This window comes from Carettochelys insculpta, chromosome 4 (genome assembly GCF_033958435.1).
Source record: "Carettochelys insculpta isolate YL-2023 chromosome 4, ASM3395843v1, whole genome shotgun sequence".
In the NCBI taxonomy this organism is placed as follows: Eukaryota; Metazoa; Chordata; order Testudines; family Carettochelyidae; genus Carettochelys; species Carettochelys insculpta.
Genome location: NC_134140.1, coordinates 114,123,170 through 114,143,044, shown reverse-complemented (window position 1 = coordinate 114,143,044; position 19,875 = coordinate 114,123,170). Strand labels below are relative to the sequence as shown.

At 49.0% G+C, this 19,875-nt stretch overlaps 1 long non-coding RNA gene across 1 annotated transcript in view; it reads left to right on the top strand.

Annotated features, from left to right (window-relative positions):
• Nucleotides 1-19,875, top strand: part of LOC142012769 (uncharacterized) — a 23,294-nt gene extending 3,419 nt beyond the window's left edge. The window contains exons 2-3 of the long non-coding RNA XR_012645460.1: nucleotides 14,175-14,328; nucleotides 18,957-19,875. This is a non-coding gene — a long non-coding RNA (uncharacterized LOC142012769). The remainder of the gene's footprint in view (nucleotides 1-14,174; nucleotides 14,329-18,956) is intronic.

The following is a 19,875-nucleotide window of genomic DNA, read 5'->3' as shown; positions in this document are numbered from 1 at the left end:
GGGGGGTTCGCCCCATCGCCCAGCCCTTACACAGGGGCCCGCTGGCCACCCCCGTTTGCGCCCTGGCGCTGGGGCGGGCGCGCAGAGCGCATGGGCTGGTCCTACGCCCCGCCGCCCGGTGGCACCTTACAGACGAACACCAGGCGACGAGCTGTCCAGTCGCTTGTCGGAACACACGTTTCCTCGGCGAGGCTCGGCGGCTTTGCCCTGCCACTGCCCTCCCGGGCTGCGGGCGCTGGGCGCGCCGCGGCGCCTCTTTGCGCAACGGGTCAGTTACCTGTCCCAGGGGCGCTCCGAAACGTGCCCACTGGCTCCTTGCAGAGGCAGCCGGAGGTGCTGGCGCCCGGGCTGTGCTGCCCCGGTGGCAGTATTCAGAACCGCCCCCGCCCTGCCGCGCTCCCCGCAGTGCGTAGGGTTCCGCGGGGGCGCTGCGGCCGAAAGGCGCGCGCGTGATTTTCGCAGACAACTTCGTGGGATGGCAGGAGAAGGCGCGGGACGCCCGCTGCTGCCGGCCCGGGCTTAGCGGCTGGAAGTGGCGGGGGCCTCTCGGTGATGCTCTTGGTGGCACTAGTGAAGGCAAAGGCCAGGAGAATAAACCACAGCTGGGAGCCCTCGGAGGAGGGAGGCGGGTCACGCGTCTGGCACCCCGCGGCGCACGGGAAGGGAAGGGGAAGGCGAGAGAAAGGTTTCCAGCCCCTCGAAGCCGGGCGGGTAAAAGGGATCGGGTTGTGTTCCTAGACCTGCTTGGATTCGTTCAGGTGCCAGCTGATCAGACGCATTCCTGGTCCGCTTTGCTGGGGTAAAGGCTCCGCTGGGCGGTTTTGTGGGGCCGGGCCACTCCCCAGGTCCAGACCGTTCCCTATACATAGGCGATGCGTCATTTATGCCGAGTGAAGAAAGTACTATTTAAAACGGCCTCATTTGTGTCTAGCGAAAAATAACACGCTCAGCCATCGCTGGCTGCAGCCGCCCCCTCGCTCCAGTCCGCAGAATGTGGTGACTCAGCTTTCTAGGTTCAAATATTTAGCGCAGGGTCCGAGTCATTCTCTCCTAGGAGGAAACCTGAAGGGGATGTACACTAAGGCGAGGCGCAAAAACGGCACAGAAAACATGCGAGGATTTACCCACCGTCCTTTGCACGCCTCTGCTGCATTTAAACAAAACAAAGCAGCAGAAATGTAGCACTTTAAAGACTATCAAAATGATTTATTCAGTGATGAGCTTTCGTGGGACAGACCCACGGCATCAGATCAATCGCATTTCCAATAGAGACTGACATTTATAAGTACAGGGGTCCAAAAATTTTTGCAATAAAGACTGACAAATCAAATACATAGGACTGAGAGGGGGATGAGGGGCAGGGGGATGTTAAGTGTCCTGCCTGAGATAATTAGGAGCATCAAAGGAAGGGAAGCAGTCCTTGTAATGCCTGAGGTAATTGTTGTCTCTGTTCATGCTAGGTGTTACTGTGTCCAATTTCAATAAGAATTCCACTTTACAACTTTCTCTATGTAATCTGTTTTTAGAATCTCTTTGTTCTAAGACACAAATTCTTAGGTCTTTAACAGAATGGCCCACGCCATTGAAGTGTTCACTGACTGGCTTATGTGAAGCAGAAGACTACATTTTTATCGATGGACAGTGTTTCAACAGATTTCCTTGAATCTGGACTCTATCCGCCCCTCTTCTTACAGAAACTTTAGTCTGTAGCAAAAGAATCCTTCGAGGAGAGGGACCACTAGCACTGAAAAAGGCTGCGTACTAGGTAGGGGTTATTAAAGTTAAAAAAAGACAACCAACCAAACAGCTGTTAAGATCTGTATATCTTCAGTATCTCTCTCAAAGGGAGATGTTTTTGGCACCAAACAGATTATTTTGTCTGGCCTTCCATTAATAACATGGAAATGTAATTAATAGTCAGATGCTCAATGGAAGAAGCATAAGGTTAAGACATAAGTGGGAAATGACACCATTTTTGTATAGGAAGAGGAATCAAAATACTAGTCTCTGGGAAGAGGCAGATAAATGAATGGAACAAACCAGCCTGCTACAGTCCCTTCAACCTCCAACCATTCCCACTAGAGACCATCCTGAGCCAGCTGAGGACCCTGCCCTGCAGAAGATAGATGCATTATTCCCTGCAACATCAGTTAGAGGTCCAGGCATGGAGTGGAACAGTTTGTGGCAGAGTAGATTTTACAGCTGACAGAGAAGGATCTGTGGTTAGAATTCTGGCAGAGTTTGCAAAATGACTCCCTGAGCAATTATGAAATTTCCAGGTTAAAAAAATAGTAGTAGAAATATCCATCTGGTAGTAAAGATTTTTTAAAAGGCGATTTTAACTTTTTGTGTCCTCTGCTCTTTACAGAAATTTACAGGAGAAAGAGTCTTTCACAGGCTATTTCCCGCAAAACAGACATTTAGACAGGAAATACTAAGTTAAAGTCACCCTTTATAAATGGAAATGCAGAGTTAGGATCATTGCAGCACCCTTAACTCTGCCTCTCATGGAGCAGTAATGGGTTAATTGATAGGAAATAATGAGTAGAAGTAAATGATCAGTTTTCAGAATGGAAAAAGGCAAAAAGTGGTGTCCCTGAGGTGGTCTGTACTGGGACCAGTCCTATTCATCATCTTCATAAATGATCTGGAAAAAGGAATAAGCGAGGCAGCAAATTTTGCAAAAGATGTAAACTACTCGAGCTGGTTAAGTCCAGAGCAGATTGAGAAGAGTTACAAAAGAATCTCTCAAAACTGAGTGACTGGGCAACAAAATAGCAGATGAAATTCAGTGTTGGTAAATACAAAGTAAAACAGATTGGAAACCATAATCTCATCTATACACACAAGGCTGGTGAGGAACTTTGCTGGGTCCTGAACAACATGGGGGAAGACTCAGCTCTGGGCCCCAAGAAGGGGCAGGGCCTCAGGTGGAAGGGGCGGAGCTAGAGCAGCCCACCCTCATTGCCCCCTAGTCTGCACCACATGGGGCTGTAATAGCAGCAGTCTGGAGTCCTAGGCCCTTTTAAATTACTGAGCCCAGGGCAACTGCCGCTTTGTCTCCTTGTATGGTAGTGCCTCGAGTTACGCGAGGGTCGTAATCCCATGCATCCTCGTGTAACTGGAATTCTGTGTCAGTTGGGGGGCGGCTTTTTCCCCAGTGGAACACAGCCAGTTCTGCAGCCAGGGAAGTAGCAGGAGCACATGCAGCTCTTTTGAAAGGTAAGTCCTGGGGGTGGGGGAGGCAGCTGGGGAAGGTTAAGCCTGGTGGTGGGTTGGAGCTGTGGGGTGGAGTTGAGCCAGGGCCATGTGGGAGGGGATGGACTGGAGCTGCATGCGGCAGGGTTGAACTGGGGCTGGGGGGACTGAACTGGGACGGGCGGCGAGCAGGAGCTACACGCAGGGGTGTGAGCTGGAGCTGTGCTTGAGTGGTGAGCTGGGCCACGGGGCCGGTTGTGGGGGGGGCATTACACCAGGGCCAGGGGGGTCTTGAACCAGGGCTGTGCAGTGTTGAACCAGGGCTGGCGGGGGGATTGAACCAGGGCTGGGGGTGGTGAGTCAGTGCCATCTGCGGGGGTGGGGTGGGTGAGCTGGAGCTATGCGCGGGAGGTGAGCCAGGCTGTGGGGATTTGAAGTGGGGGGCATTGACCCGGGGCCGCATGGGGTCAGGGGGAGCAGGATTTTGAGTTGCACTTAACTCATGTTAATAGGAGTTAGCGCAACGTGAAATCATGCATTTTGAGGGTTTATTGTATACATATAAAATGATGGGGTCTAAAACAGCTGTTACCACTCAAGAAAGAGATCGTGGAGTCACTATGGATGGTTCTCTGAAAACATACACTCCATGTGCAATGGCAGTCAAAAAAGCAAATGGGATGTTGGGAATCATTAGGCATATCATGTGTCCTCTATGTAAATCTATGGCATGCCCACGTCTTGAATGCTGCATGCGGATGGGGTTCCTCCATCTCAAAAGATACACTGAAACTGGCAAAGGTATTAAAAAAAAAAAAAGCGGGTGAGAGATTAGGCACATGAAGCAGCTTCCATCTGAGAGAGATTAATAAGATTTTTCATCTTGGAAAAGAGATAATTAAGGAAGGATGTGATAGAAATCAATAAAAGCATGGCTGGTAACGAAAGTAAGTGAGGAAGTGTTATTTATTTCTCATCAGGCCTGGCCTTTGGGGAAGGGTGGAAGCTGAGTAAGGTGGGTGCCTCAGGCCCAATGCCTTCAGGGTCCAATGCTCAAATTGACTATAGCATCCACTGCCCACCAGCTAGGTCCAGCTGTCACTGTGTCTCCTTGGGCCCTGCGCACCAACCAGGCCCCAGGGGGCCAGCTCTGCTTCTCATAACGCAAGTACTAGGGCTCACCAGCTGAAGTTAATAGGTAGGAGGTTTAAAACAACCCTGTGAAGGATTTTTTCACACAGTAAACCTGTGGAACTCTTTGTCACAGGATGTTGCAAAGGCCAAGACTACAACAGGATTGAAAAATAACTAGGTAAGTTCATGGAAGATAGGCACATCAGTGGTTATTAGCCAGGATGGGCAGGGATGGTGTCTCTAGCATCTGTTCATCAGAAGCTAGGAGCTATTTTCTTCATTCCCTCTGAATACCCTCTCATTGGCCACTGTCAGAGCATACTGGGCTAGATGGATCTTTGGTCTGACTCAGTGTGGCTGTTATACCATACAAGAACTGGTAATTGGGAAATGTGTGCTGGTGAAAGGTATGTGTGCTGCCTTGTTAGAAACATTGTACAGTATTGTGCTATTTGTATAGAAGTGCACTATTAGTTCATGCTACAAGTTGAACCTTTCCAGTCCAGAGGGGTAGCCAAGTTAGTCTGTATCTTCAAAAACAACGAGAAGTCCTGTGGCACCTTATAGACTCTGGAACCCCCCCACCCATGCATCTGATGAAGCCGGTTTTTGCCCACAGAAATTTATGCTCCAAAATATCTGTTAGTCTATAAGGTGCCACAGGACTTCTTGTTCTTTCTAGTCCAGTACTCTCTGGTCTGACAACATCCATGATCTGTCATGATTTTAATTAGCCGGATGTTCACTTATGGATGTGGCCAAGTTTCCTGCTGTCCCATAAAGTTTGCTTACAGCCACCAGTCCTGGCTCTTAGTGTTTTGGGCTGTTATTTTTGTAATTTACCCCTAAATGTCTTCTAAGACATTCCAGTAAGCAGTGGAAGTGTTGGCAGTGCTGCTAGAGAATATTAATTTCCTGTGGTTTGGCAAATTCTCTGCTTTGGCATTGGTCAGGACCTGAGGGTGTTGGATGAGAGATGTTCAGCTTGTACAAGGAACGGTTGCTACCTTCTATAATGCCATAAACCATCATTACAAAAAAAATTGGATTGCTACATATTTCAGCCACTTTCTGAGTGCTCTGTCAGGATAACTCCAAAAAAGTAGACACATTGCAAAAGTAAAAGTCTTAACATTATGTAAGATTTACCATACATGAATAGAGATTGTAGCTGGGTTCTAAACCCCTTACCAACCAGACCAAAGATTGGGTTGCTTATGACATGGATGTGGAGTAATCACATTTAGCTATCACACATGCACATACAAAACTGAAGCTTTTTTTTAAATCAGTTGTCTCCTCAGGCAAATTGTACAAATAAAGTGATTTGAAGCAGTCTGTAGCTCTGACTGCAAAGCTCTAAAAGTACATATTAAGCCAAATGAATAAGGCTCTTCCTTCAAGTGTTCAGGGTGGAAGTGTGGTGAAGCACAGATAGAGTGGTACAAGCAGCATGCTGGAGAACATGCAGAGTGACTGTTCAGATGTCCTTAATTCTATATTTTCAATACTCCCATTTTCTTTTAAAGTAACCTTAATTTTAAATCCCCAGCTTTTGTAGTATTTGGTGTTTAGAGTTCTCGTTTTTTTTAATTAAGATGGTAAATATACATCCATTACTTCAATTTACTGAAATTATTTTGGTTTTGGATTGCAATTGTATCTTGATTACTTTTTCTATTATTAAACCGTGAATTGAAGGTAGATAATTTGAAGGTAAGCCTAGCAAAACCAGACTATATTCAGACACACATAGTATGGGATTCACTGGAGATAATATGCAGAATAACTTCTACAAAGTCTTAAGAAATGGTTGTTTCATAAGCCATATATAATAATGCAAACTATAGTACGTGGAGGTTAAACTGTTCACTAACAGTGATAATTACCATACCAGTGAACACCTATAAATAGATATGCAATTTTAAGTGCTAGTTATAACTAAAACAGAATATCTTCTGGGGGAGAGGAGAGTGTTCAGATTACATTACAGCATGGATTTTCAATCAGTTAGAATGGGGAACAGAGCCAGTCAGACTCAATAATCTGCCATATAGGACACCCAAGTCTGGGAGTCCACTCAGAACTTTCACTTCTCAAATCATCTGGGGCTGAAATCATGGGGGCTGGAGGCAGTATTTCACCCTCTGGGGAGGAGAAGGGAAATGTGTCATAATGTCACACTCCTTTGCAGCTGGTTATGAAGAGCTATTCCAGTGTTCAGGAAGGACAACTGTGATATTTGCAATTTCTATGCAGGAAGGGCTTCTAAATGGCAAACGGTGGGCTTGGAATGAAGGGGTGGATGAAAAAGCTTAAGACCAATACAGACACTCAGTAATATCCTGAATCTATACCTGAGGCAAGTAAACCATGCAAGCATGTGGGGACGGGGAATAGTAAATGAAGACAGCCCCAAAAACTCACTCTATGAACTTTTAATTTAAGAAATTTGGAATTTGTCGCATTTCAGTTATTTCTATTTTTTTAAAATCTGCCATCTCTCACCTGATGATCAAGGTCTTACAACTTCTCATTTCAATGTGTGCTATAGTACTTACTGTGGGGCATAAAACATTCCACAGAGTGCTTGTGAGCCTCTGAATGCAATGTATTTCACAGAGCCTGCACACTATGCTAGGGAGTTTGGTAAGGGCCCTAGAAATGGTTAGATTGTACAAAGCAGCCCCCTAGTGTTGAAATATTATATCATCCTAGCTGCTTTATGACTGGTGAGCAGGGCACGTTTTTAAAGAGTAAATCTCTCTCTCGCTCATTTCTTTTGTTTATCCTTTGTCAATATTTTCTCACCCATTTTGCCCATCATCTGGGGTGATGTTACTGAATGATTTGTAAAACTCTTTGAGATCTGTGGTTGAAAAGGGATATATAAACGCTTGGTCTATTTTATACAAACACACAATACACATGCACACTTTACAAAGGTGGAATATGTGTTTGTGTGTTATACACAGGTAGGAGGTCCTGAAGATTCAGTATGGTTTGGGTTCCCAGGTTTTATTTGGTTATTTAACTTAGTTACATGGCTTTTATTAACGGAAGAAAAATGTGGCAGTAGGAGAGGGAAAAATTAACCTGAAAATACTGGGTTTAAACAACAACAGCAAAAAAATCTGAGAAGAAATATAATCCAAAGAAAGTTTAGCTGTATCTCCACACCCTTCCTCCTTTATTCACCTCTCCCTCAACTCAAAAATGTTGCCACTGCAGGGCACTGAACAACAGGAGACCACTTAGGACTAGTCTTTCATAGTTCAAGGAAATGAGCCAGCTAAGGAGCCTCCTCACATGTATGGATAAGGAGATTTGGGACAACTTTTCTGTTCACCTGTAGTTTTAGGAAATTCCCTTGTCAAAAGTAGTAGCGGTCCCAAGATGAGGCAGAATCAGGTTTTTTCCAGTTTAAACTAAAATGTTGATATGGAGTTTCTAAACCTTTATAAACAGCTGTTGAAACCAGAAACATTTAATATAAGGGCTTCAATTAAATTATTCTGGATTTAACACTGGTCAAATTAAGCAGAAATTGATTCTAACGTTATATTTATACTGGACATAGAAGTTGACTGCAGATATGTGATTTTAGCTACGCCAATTGTGTAGCTAAAAAGCTACATATCTACGCTCAGCTAACTTGTCTGTCCTAACGGGGAAAGGTTGAGGGGAGAGTTTCTCCTGTAAGCTTTCCTTACTCCTCATCTCTTGCAAGAGCGCCGGGGTTGACTTTGACCCCCTGAGAGCTTGATTTTGCACACAAGTGAAATCACACCCCAGAAGATTGACCCTAAGTGGGTCGATCTTCTGCATTAGTGTAGATTAGTCCTTAGAAGCCCATTCTGTTGGAAAGCCATGGAAACAGTCCTTGCTCCTAGCATTGTGTGTTACACAGAGGGGCCGACAGCCTTGCCAGACCCCAGGGAAAGGGGACGGCCTGTCCCTCACCCTGGCAGGGGTAGCCAGCCCTCTGCTTGCACCGCCCCCCCGCCCCCAGCCCTCAGTGTTGCTTGGAGTGCACCACGTGGGGCAGCAGCAATTATTTAAAGGCCCGGGGGTTCTGGCTGCCACTGCTGCTGCAGTAATAGTGGCTGGGAGCTCCAGGCCTTTTTGTACTGCTGGGATCTGGAGCAGTTGTCTGCTGGTGCTCCGTTCCCCATGTCCCTCCTCCCACACCATGGTTGGCAGGCCTGCGTATTCACAATACAGAACTGGGGCCGGAGGAATTCCAGTAGACTCCTGTGCACGCCAGGAGCTGTTTGGTATTAACCGGGGTTCACATGCAAATGTAAAAAGTCCTCCCATGTTACACAGTGCAGGATCAGGGCCATGGTTTTAATTTGTGTCTGTGGGCACTTCCTTGAATTTGGGAGACCCCTGATATAACAAGGCACAACTGAGTGGGCTGGTGCGGAGTTATTCACTAGTTTGTTTCTTTGGATTTATTATAGACTCGGAGAATCATAGGGCTGGAAGGGACCTCAGGAGGTCATCGCGTCCAGCCCCCTGCTTCACGCAGGACCAACCCCCACTAAGTCATCCCAGCCAGGAACTTGTCAAGCCGGGACTTAAAAACCTCAAGGGATGGAGATGTTAGTGTTTCAGTCTAATAGAAATAATGAAAAAGTTAAGTACTATGGGTGTCTGTGCCCTCCTAGCCCTGCCACTGCACTGTGTGACAGAGGCAAAGTTACTGGGCTCTGGATTTTCCCCCCTACACCATATAGCCATTATTCCCACCCCGATAAAAAAAAATCTGTTGCAGGCATGTGATGGGAGAGGAGCCAGGGAGAGCTGCAGTAATGGGCCTGCACCACTACAGAATTGCAGCAGCTGAGCCGTACTCACCAAATGATGCAGCCCGAGGCAGCGTTGCTTTCTTCGGGCTCAATGGGGATTTCTCCCCTTTCCGAGGGATCTAAGTGCTGCCTTGGGCTAGTTGCATATCACAGCAAAAGTACATTTGAGCCTCTTTAATCCAGCAACCCTGGAAAGCAGGATATGCCAGATCAAAGATTTTGCCGAGTGCAGGAGGGCACTGATGTGGTGCCCCTCTCCTGGTGGTACACGTGGCTCTGCGTTCTCTGCTGCTCCCAGGCACGAGGACACTGCTATGGGAGCAGTGAGGAAAAGCCTCAGGGGAAGTGGCTCTGGGTGCTGCCATTCTCCCAACTGGGGGCAGAGCACACAGAGCCACTTCATCCACCTCACCACAGGAGTTCCCAGATTAGGGACACCTGGAGTGTGGAGGTTCATGCATAGGGCTGTGCTAACTTCAGGGCCACTGCAGGCAGAGCCTGTCCATGTGGAGCAGTGGAGCAGCTTGCAATCTGGAGCAGGAACAGGAGCAGAGCGGAGTGTGTGACTGGCTGTGATCTATGGCACTTGGATCCCTCCTTTCAGGGGTTTTTGGCTTTAGCATTGGTGTACACTGCACCACTAAGGTTGCCAACCCTTCCAGTCTCCCAGAACCAGACTTGATCTCCTAGAGGCTCCTGAAGCCAAACCAGGAGATCAGCCTCCAGTGATGCAGCAGGGCTCATTGCCTGCCCTGCCCCCATGCTATTCCCATAAGCAGCTGGCACATACCTGCAGCCCCTGGAGGAGGGATAGGAGGGGTCTCTGCACACTGGCCCCGCAGCAAGCACTAACTCCTCAAGTCCCATTGGGTAAGAACTGCAGCCAAGGGGAGCTCTGAGGATGGTGGATGCAGGAAGGGGACGTGCACAGAGCTGGTCCATTTGCTTAGGGGGCCACAGGGATATGGTGGGGCTCTGGGAGCAGTATAGGGCCGGGGAAGGCAGGGATCCTGTCTTAACCCCAATGCACAGCCAAGTAGAACTCTGAGATGTCCAAGGTAAGTGCCACCCAGCTGGAGCCCACACCCATCACCTACTTCTGCACCTCCCTCTGCTCTAGCCATGAACTCCCCACTGTACCCAGCCTCCCTCCCAGAACCTACTCCCTAACCTCTGCCCCAGGCTCAGCCCAGAACCCCCTCCCATGCTCCTCAGCCCAGAGCCCCCACCCCAACCCGTTGTCCCATGCCAGTGAATGAGAGTGCGTATGGGGGGCAGGGAACCTGTGACAGAGGGAGGGGTGATGGAACGAGTGGGGCGGGGGCTTGGCCTGGGAAAAGGGTTGAGCAAGAGGCAGGGCAAGGGTGTTTGGGTTTGTGAGGTTAGACAGCTTGCAACCCCCCTCACGGCCCAGCCTTAGGGCTCAGTGAGGAGAGAATGGATTCAGTGGTTTTTCAAAGTCATTTTTTCACGGGACAAGCTTTAGCTTGGAGCTGATGGGCCTTCATGCTTTACAAGTGGTTTGAGCTGTCTATGCACTGCAACTTGGCCAGAAAATATGGAGTGTTCCTTCTCCCTCTCCCTACAGAAGAGAACCTTGCCCTTGAAAGGATACACTGCAGCTCAGCTGGGAAGTGCAGTAAATGTCTCAGATGGAATTCTTTGCTGACTGCAAATTGACCCCAAACATCATTAAACTCTCTCCCAGGTCAAGCTAACACAGCCTATCTACAGGCTTCAAAAGTTCCGCAATTAGTCAATAAACATTGTGGACTTGAAGAAGCTGACAGTTTTCTAGCAACATTTCATAGCTCCTGGTTGGAAAGAGAGTGGTAGGAGAATGGACTTTGCTCACCTTGTGGAGCTACTTTTCTGTGCCTGCAAGGTAAGGTAGTGAGTTGCAGCCTTTAGAAATCTACATATTCATAATGACATATTGGCTGTGGTCACACTTGGCCAAACCTTCAAAATGACAATGCTAATGGCCAAATGGAAGAATACTAACGAGCTGCTGAACTGACTATTCAGCGCCTCATTAGCATTCACACACTTCCGGCCCCGGCACTTTGAAAGCTTTCGAACACACGTGGCTCACTGCGGCTACACGGGGCTCCTTTTCGAAAGGACCCTGCCAACTTCAAAATCCCCTTATTCCCCTCAGCTGAGAGGAATAAGGGGATTTGGAAGTTGGCAGGGTCCTTTCGAAAGGGGCCCCCCTCTGGATAAGCTGTGCAGGAGCAAAATGCGGCAATTTTGAAGATCTGCGGCTGGTGGCATGCTAATGAGGCACTGAATATGCATTGCAGCACCTCATTAGTAATCTTCGAAATGGCCATTTGCATGCTTATTTCAAAGTTTTGGGCCAGTGTAAACACGGCCATTGTGTTTAACAGCAGTCACTCGTTAAGGGACACATCCAAGTACAGTATAAGCAGGCACCTTGTGTACTAAGGATCTCCATGAGAGTCAGGCACAAGAACGTTTTCCTATTTGCTAAAGAATGGCTTCACAGGTCTTCCTGAAACTCAGAGACTGCACTAACTCCAGTGGCTCTGCACTTCTCCATCAAATGGGAGACAAAGGTCAGTAAATCTTCACAGCAGGGAAACCAGCAGCCCCTGCTCTTCCTTTGGCCAATCACTGCCCAGCTTCAGCTCTCCTTACGTGTGCAACAGTGCTCCATGTAGCTATACTTAAAGCCGTGTACAGACAGAGCATATGCTGTACACAGCTTCACTCTCTCACCCCCTTAGAGGGAATTACAACAATTCCTTCACCTCTAGGCAGCCAGGGAAAAAAGGCCTGAATCATTAGAAGAAAGAACTATCCATGGGACAAACACAGAACCTCAGAACCAATCCTCTTACAACATACAGGGTGGGGCGAGGGTTGGATTTTCATCTTCACCGTGAGACCTTTGCTATTGCTCCAGTCAGAAGATCAGATCCAAAGCTGGAAGGGAACTGTTTTCTAGCTGTGGTGCTGATATACAGAGCCCTGTGAAGCTGCTGATCTCCACAAGAATCTGCATCCACAGATGTGGTGCAGCTATCCACAGCTCATTTTTGTAGATATAAAATTTGTATCTCTGCCTGCATCTCTGCTCTACAGATATGTGCCCTTGAGTCTTCAGTCCTACATGCCAGATGTCTCATGCAAACAGTTGCTCTAGTGAGGGTTGTTTTTTATTTTTTGTTGACATTTGAGGCCAAAAACATGTTGGCTGTGGTGAACCTGAACTCAAACTCTAGCTCAAAACTAATCCATATCCAAGCATTTCCTCCTCAGCTCATGTCTCTTTATAAACAGGCAAACCATCTGGCCCCAATTCATATTCTCACATAGGATTTTATTCGGAATGTATGTGTACAGGAGTAGAAACAGAAGCAAGGAAATTTTTCATTCATGCAACTTCCCAACAGACTAACAAGCCAGAAGAAAGTAGTACTTTTAATCCTCTCTACAGTATACAGTGAAAAGAGGGTAAAGCAGCAATGTAAGGGTTCTGTCCAGTTCCACTACAGCCAATTTATAATAAAATTCCAGGATTGCCTCCTGTGACTTAGAAACCAATGATGTCTGTTGAGTCAGTGTGAAGCAATGGAAATAGCTACAGGCCTTGTTGAGAGCTCTTTTTTGTATAGCATATCACCAGATTCAAGCATTGCTAGGATTTGCTGTCTGTTACCACCTGGTTTTTAAGTTCTCCATCATTTTGACATTAAGTCTTCGCTAAGTGACATGCACCAAAATACTTCAGCTACACAAAGACTGCGTCTACACTACAAACTTACTTCAAAGTTAACTTCGAAGTAAGCTGCTACTTCAAAGCAGCCTGCAGAGCATCTACACACACTTTCCCTTACTTCAAAATTAACTTCCAAGTAAGGGAGGCTATCTTCGAAATCACCACTCCATTCCTGGGAATGGAGTACTGGCTTACTTCACAATGTAACTTTGAAGTTAAGTGTGCTTAGATGCTCTGAACACCTTACTCCGAAGTAAAGAGTCCGCCAAAGAGGCGGCCCCTTCTGGAGGATGGAGACACTCTGGCCAGCCCAGGCAGGGCTCTATGGTCCCTGCCAACCACCTTAAAGGCAACAGCTCCCCGGCAACCCCAGGCAGGAAGCTGAGACTGTGCCACAAAGAGGGGCAACATGAGCTTCCACTCGGATTGCCCCTGCTCAAAGCACCAGCCCATCTCTGCACCCCCTACCCACCATGGCAGAACACCAGGACTCCCCTGTCCCCCGGGTGCCCTGGATGAGGAGTCCGAGGGCTCACATCACACAGGCAAGGGCCATGCCAGGAGGGGACCCTCCTCGCTCTCTGGCAGAGGAATTCAGAGGCCTTTGGCTGGCCGGTGGCCTCGCCACCTGAGGCTGCCCCAACCACTCCAGCAGCAGCATCCACATCAAAGTGAAGGAACTGAGGCAGACCTACATCAAGGCCCGCGATACTGCCAGCCAGTCCGGGGCATGGCCTGTCCACTGTGCCCGCTATCAGGAGCTGCATGGGCTCCTGGGGCCGAAGGAGGTGGCCACCCCAGAGCACATGGTGGACACCCCCACCCCCCGTGGACAGCAAGGACAACGTAGACCTCTCCGGGATCACAAGCCCCCTGCATGGGGAACGGTCAACTGAGACCGAGGGCGATGACGAGGGCTCCAGCAATGGAACCCTTGTCATTGCCCTCCCTTCTGGGACACCAAGCCGAGTCCCCTCCAGCCGAGCCTTGCCTGAGCCCCAGGATGTCGCAGACGGTATGTATGGGATAAGTGAGATGTCACCAGGGATGTGGAGGGGGCCCACTCAAACAGCCCTGTAGCCTACACACCTGGGGAGAGGGGAGGAGAAGGGAACATGGACTGACACTTGCCAGGTGGGAACCTGTGGGCACCCAGGATCCCACAGGACTCATCAGGTGGCTGGGGGCAGGGTGGGGGCAAAGAGAGCGGGGGCCCTGGCCCCCCCGTGGTTGGGACCCAGCACTAACGGGCTGCCCCCCGTCCCTTTCTGTCTCCACAGGTTCACCATCAGGAAGGCACCACAGCACACCAGAGCAGGCCAGAGTCGCAGGGGGCCAGGAGGCTGCCCCATCTCCCCAGCCTGCATCTCCCCAGGGCCGTGGCAGGACCTCCTGCAGACGGCACTGGAGGCATGAGGAGGCAGACGCTAACTGGTAGGTCATGCGGGAGATGACTGGAGTGCTCCAGGACTGGTTGGTGATGAAGCAGGATGTGTCGGTGTGGCTGGCTGGCAGCCTGGATGCCGTGACCAAGGTCTTGGCCACCCGCCTTGCCCAACCGCCTGCCCCTTCACCAGCCTGGCCTGGAGCCACCCCGCAACAGCCACCCCTCTGGCAGCCACCCACCTCCTGGCGGACCTGTCACCGTCTGTCCGTCTGGAGCTGGCCCAGTGGCTGCTGGCCAAGTTGTTCACACCTGGCCCAGCCCCAGTGGTTCCCCACACACACCCTGCAGAGGCCAAGCCCATGGCACTATTGCCCCAGCCCTACCTCCCTGCGGTCCTGACCCCATCACAGCCCTGCAGGGGCAACTGTGGCCGACGCGGCTCGCGGTCCCCTGACACCACTGGGTGACTGAGCCTTCCCCCATCTAGACCTTTCCCAGTTCAGTCCCCTCACCTACCCCCCACCTCCCTCCTGTGGACCGTCCACCCCCGTACACTATAACTAGTTTCACACACTGTTCTGTTTGATTTTGCAAAAGAAGTTTATTACCCCAATACTGAAGTATCTTGTTCCTACTCTAACCCCATGTCCCTGGTGCTTGGTGGGAGAGTGGTGATGCGGGGAGCATGAGGGATGGGGAAGTGGGAGGGCCCGTAGTGCGGATTGTGGCTGGGTGGGTCAGGGCAGGCCCTGCGTGAAGGCCTGGCACAAGGCGTCCCAGACCCTGACCTCATCCCTCTGTGTCTTGCAGCAAGGGGCAGTGGGCGGCTGTTCATAGCCAACCCCTGGTTCCGCGGCCCAGCCCTGGATGAAGGGCTCCCACTGACCCTCCACACGGTTGCGGAGGGCACAGCAGGTGATGATGACTGAGGGGACGTTTGGGAGGCTGACATCCAGCCTGGTGAGGAGGCTGTGAAAACTCCCCTTCAGCCTCCCAAATGCCCGTTCTACTGTGCCCCGGCATGTTTGAGGCCACTGTTTAAGGTGTGCAGGGTTGGTGTGGTGCCTCTGGTATAGGGCCTCAGAGCCATAGGTGCAGCGGGTATGCGGCATCAGGCACGGTGCAGGGGGGCATCATGATGCCCCTGAGTGGGAGCTCCCATGGGGGGGACGTATGTGCCCTCCTGCATTCAGCGTCTCAGCCACGAATTCTGAAACTCCCGGGTGTCACAGGCCCTGCTTGGCCACCCCACACATACATCCAGGAAACAGCCCCTTGCGCCCACCAGGGGCTGGAGTACCACTGAGTGATATCCCTTCCTGTTAATGTAGGCATTCCCACTGTGGTCTGGAGCCTGAATCACCATGTGTCCCATCCAGAGCTCCAAAACAGTTGGGGAAGCCCAGGTCTGTGAACCCGGCAAGGGCAGCGTCCAGGTCCCCCAGGGTCATGACTCATGGGAGGAGCACCCTGTTGATGGCTCGGACAACCTGCAGAGCCAGGAGGGGAGGGATGACACATTCATGAATGCCTGACTGGGAGGCTCCCCTGCCCCTTGCCCAATAGCTCTCTTCCCAAGATGGGTCCATGGTGGGGGCTGAACTTACCTCAATCATCACCACTCCAACAGTGGCCTTGCTGAGACCGAACTGGTGGCTGACGGACCGGAGGCTGTTGGGGGCGGCCAGCCTCCACAGGGCAATGGCCACCTTCTTCTGCACCAGGAGCACTGGCTGCATCCATGTGTCGTGCTGCTGGAGGACTGGGGCGAGCCAGTGGCAGAGGTCTTCAAATGTCTGGTGGGTCCTTCTGAAGTTCCTCAGCCACCGCTTGTCATCCCAGTTCTCCAGCAGCAGCTGATACCACCACACACTGGTGGTGCCGAAGGCCCACCAGTGCTGGACTGGGTGGGCAGGGCCGGGAGAAGGGCAGCAGTGCCGTGGCCAAGGCCTGCAGGCTGGGTCCCTGGTGGGCGACCCAACCATGCCACTGAAAGCTCAGGGCGACCAGCATGGCCAGCAGGTTGACCCGGGTGGAGAGGACCTCATCCTCAGGGAGGATGGGAGGGGGCATGTTGCTCAGCTGTTCTGCCCAGCACGTGCTCTGCTGCTGTCTGCAGCCTGGCAGTCCGGAGCATGTACAGGGTTGAAGCGTTGGGAGGGGCCCTTTAAGGGGTCGGTTGGCTGCGAGCCCAGAAGGACTTGTCGACCATGCGATCCCCATGCTTACCTCATTTCCTGGCCTCTTAGTTCAAAGCAGGGGCTAATTGTGTTTAGACGCTTAACTTCAAAGTAGGGGGAAGCCCACTTCAAAGTAAGGGAGGGTGCCTTTTGCGTGGAGCTGTTCTACTTTCAAGTTATTTTGTAGTGTAGACACAGCCAAATAGTGTAGCTGCAGTTGACATATTACACACAAGATACCGTGGTAGGTAAGGTTGATGGGGGCTGCTTTCCAGTCAACACGAACTACTCTTCTCATTTTGGAGAAGCACTGGTGTGAGATCAGAGGTTGATTTATCGTTTCTGCAGTAGATGTGATAAATGGACAACCAGTAGATTGATCATGCCATTTCAATCCACCATGCAGTGAAGACAAGGCCTCCGTTACATCCTTTAGACAGCATTTGCTTTCAGATGCTACTGCCATCAGTATGATTCAATACGATGCACATCTAGGTGTTGCAGAACAGGGCCCTTAACAAGTAGTTTTACATAGTTCAGAAAAAGACAGACATCTGTCTGAAATCTTCCCACTTTTGGAAACTCTTGTGCTTTATTTTACATACCTGATGAATATAGGGCCCAGTCTTGGACCATTGAAATCAGTTCTTGGATACCTATATCAGCAGAATAGCAGCAACTGCTATTTTCCCCTTTACAATTATTCTTGAATTTGGTATTTTATATAAAGGTATCAGACAGGCAGGCCCTAAACACGGAAGTTACTCACAGAAGAACTACCGCATCGCAGGCAACACCGTACAGGCTTCTTTCACACCACTGTGGCAGAGACTTTAGCTTCGTTCACTATGCAGCTCCATTCATTTCTTTGTCTTATGGATGCACCTGCAAAAGAGGGACCCAACCAGTGCCAGCTGTAATGTGGACAAGCTAAACTAAATTGAAATAATTTTTTTCCCCCAAAAATGTATCTTAAAATGTAACAATCGACAAATGTAGCCAGGTGTTGCAAATTTCTGTTACAACTCAGAGAAACCAAATGACTCAGAAAAGCTGACCCAGCCCAAAACAGCCATGTAGAGTCCAAAGGCATCCAAACACTAAGATCTGGGTTAGAGTTGACCGAGCTATCTAGATGTAAAAGATCTAAAGAACTCATCCGAAGCCAGAGTTATCCTGTATCAAGCCAAATGCTCTATTTTATATTCTCTTTCACTGCTGTGGCTCAGATAGTTGGCTTGCGCAGCACGCTAATAAAAAGTTAGATTCACAGGCCTTTCAGAAAGGGTGGTCGCTGTCCCTTTTTGGGCTGGTATTCTGGTACCTTAGATCTACATGGCTAGAGATCAGAGTTCTTCAAGAAAGTTTATTTGTAAAGTTCTGGATTGATCTGTTAATATGTGCCTTCTTCTGTTTGACAACATATGCAAAACGAAGATCACAGCAAAGCATTAATGCATAAGACCCTGAAAGTGACTAAAGAGGCCATGGAGGTAACCAATGTGGAATACAAAGAAGGCTCGAATAAGAAGTTAGGAAAGAGATGACATATCTTGGAAATGTTGAGAAGGAAGCAATGGCAGGATGTGATGATCTTCTGAGCAAGATGCAAAAGACATCTATTTGACAGGATCTTTGGAAAGGGCTGGTTGTTCTTCCCAAAGCAATACAGGGGGGTCAAAGGAGGGTTTTTTTTTTTTTTTTTTTTTTTGTTGTCTTTTTTTTTTGTTTTTCGCTTGAGGGGATAAATGGCAGGGTAGTAGAGCACCTTTTGAATTATCATTTGACTGCTGCTGGGTTTGCTGTGTGGGGCATTTGTTTGGATTTTTATGTTTTGTACAATTGCCCTGACATACCAGCTGCTTAGGATTTTGTATTGATACCTTTACCTTACATAAAACCAAATTAAATGAGTAAAGTCTTGGCTATTTCCTAGAGGCCTGAAGCAAGGAAACAGTCAAAGTTATTCCCTACACTGCAGGCTTGAGTAACAGGGAGGACCACTGACCGAAGAGGGAGAAGCAGAGGAGGTTAGTAAGGGACAATTACAAGTTCTGTTTTGGCCATGGTTAATGGAGCCCTGAGCCTGATTCAGTCTCTGGGTGCTACTGAGCTACCTTGATCCCCTAACCTCCACATACATGTACTCCACAAGGGCCTGGTAGCATGTGTCCTAATAGCCAGTTCCCATTGGAAATTCTGGACTTTCAGAGAGGTCACTTTAATTTCCTTTGAGAAGATGCCCCTCTCTTGGTGTTTTAGAGCCTGCTTATTAGCAGCGCTGAGCTTCCAACTGAAGTCAGCACCTCTAGACATCCATCTGTTTCCGAAGGTAACCAAAGCAGAGAGAAATCCCCTGTTTCCTTTCAGCCTTCTAGACGCTGGTTTGCTTGAGAGATTTAGGGGCCTCATATAATCAATCATCCTGCAAATTTAAAACCTCTGTGGTTCTGTTCCTGGCAGCCCCTCTCACACCTCCATTCCCTCTCTTCCAGGAAAAGGAGCTGTAGAGCTGGATGGATTTCAAGACCCTAACCTGAGTGTTCGAGCTTAAAGAATTCAGAGGCTCTAACTTGGCCCTTAGAATGGAAGCCTACATTTCCTTCCAGGATGAGAAAGGATCATGTTCTGGCAGTTGCAGTACACTCTAATGTCTCTTTGGCCTTTGCCTTAAGCAGGTCACATTGGTTACTTTAGAAGGTCTGCAGACCCTGTCCAGTCTGCAGGATGAATGTTAACCTTCAGCTTTTTGAGATTTTCCTTGTCAGCTGGCAAGGGGCTTTTAAAAGTTTAATGCAAAAAGATTTCACACAAATACTCAGGGTTTTTTTTTTGGACATGCTCATATATATGGAAGGGACTTTGAGAGTCCATTGAGTCCAATCCCCTACCCTCACAGCAGGGCCTATCACCATTCCTCACGAAGGTTTCTTTTAAAATCCACCTGCCCCCCATTCCTAAATTACCCCCTTAAGGATCAAGCTCACAACCTTAGGTTTAAGATGTCCATGTTCAAACCGTTGTGCTATCCTTCCCCCACAGGTGCCCCGATACTCAACATTCATCCATGCATTTATGCAGTGTTCAGTGGTTCACATGAATTAAATACCTGATTGACTTTAACTTTTCATATAGCAAGCTAAAGTGGGTCTTTTGTGCCACTGCTAAGAAAGAACATATAGGTGGCTATCCGCGCTTCAACAGCAGCCACAAATGCGAACCAGACTGTACAGTACAAAAGAATTATGAAGGCAGGCAACAATTTATTAATGAGCACACACGTCTACATATAAGTGCTTTCACAGGAATTGCCTCATTGAAAATGAGACTGTTGCTATGACTGAAGTTACCTGTGTGCATGCCTTCTGGACAGAGTAATATGTGCCCACCTGGACATGATTGCTGTTTGTATTG